The 991-nt window shown below is 45.8% G+C and overlaps 1 long non-coding RNA gene across 1 annotated transcript in view; it reads right to left on the reverse strand.

Annotated features, from left to right (window-relative positions):
* Positions 1-610, reverse strand: part of LOC119588587 — a 12,124-nt gene extending 11,514 nt beyond the window's left edge. The window contains exon 1 of the long non-coding RNA XR_005230121.1: positions 166-610. This is a non-coding gene — a long non-coding RNA (uncharacterized LOC119588587). The remainder of the gene's footprint in view (positions 1-165) is intronic.
* Positions 611-991: the final 381 nt, after the last annotated feature.

Raw genomic sequence — 991 nt, forward strand, 5'->3', positions numbered from 1 at the left:
ACTGAAATCAGATAACCCTTGTCTCGAGATACGGTATCACATGTTATTACCTTAAATTCCTTAACTTAACCACGCTCCTCGGGTGTTCTTGTGTTTACCTGTTGCTGCTCGATATTAATTCACTGATTTTTTTTGTAAGCATTTTGAACGAAAATTGATACTTACCATCAAGGATCGCATCCTTTTCAAATCACTTGTTATCTTTCACTTGTTATCTTTTCTTTTCCTTCCTCACACGAACATCACAAACATAACACAGTGCAATATTCACAAATGAAATAACACGCCACTTTCATTAAACCGGTACTATCATCACCCGGGGAAAACAAGCAGGAAAAAAAGAGAACGGAAATTTATCATGTTTTCGCGATCACTAACGTAAACACGTGGTGTAGTCACAATGGAGAGGCGGCGACAACTGGTTGCTGCTCACCATGGCCAGGTCTCTCTCAGCCCCCACACCGCCTCCCTCCATCTCTGCTGAAGGTTTTTGTCAGCCCACTCTCAGCTCCTCGGCGGCCACGGAGACTCCCTAATGGCATCAGTGTGTGGTCACCTGGCTGGGGCTTCCATTGCACGGGTCAAGGAGGGCGGAGCGTGCGTGTAGGAATCCCTTGCTTTCCTTCCAAACAATGTTTTGAACGATACATTTCGTAAACTTTTACTCTTTGGGCTCGGAATGAAGCTGAAACAGAGTGCCTCGGCGTTGTAGATAATCTGCTGGGCATCTGACAGGTCGAAAGCAGAACACGAATTACAGGAGTGGTGCTTTCAAAGTGCGCCAAGTTAAGTAGTAGGGAGTGTGTTCGCGGCGCCTGACAAATGTCATGGTATCAGGCGCATACGATTAAGCGTTTTCACTAAGCATTAGCAGTCGGCAGGAGGCAGAGCAGGTATGCGTCGATAACTCAGTTTGGGGTTGGTTGTAGTCGAAAACACCAGACTTGTTCGGCTGACATATTTATGCATATTGAGTGATTTGTGGCCGTTA

The sequence above is a fragment of the Penaeus monodon genome, chromosome 24, assembly GCF_015228065.2.
Source record: "Penaeus monodon isolate SGIC_2016 chromosome 24, NSTDA_Pmon_1, whole genome shotgun sequence".
Classification (NCBI taxonomy): Eukaryota; Metazoa; Arthropoda; class Malacostraca; order Decapoda; family Penaeidae; genus Penaeus; species Penaeus monodon.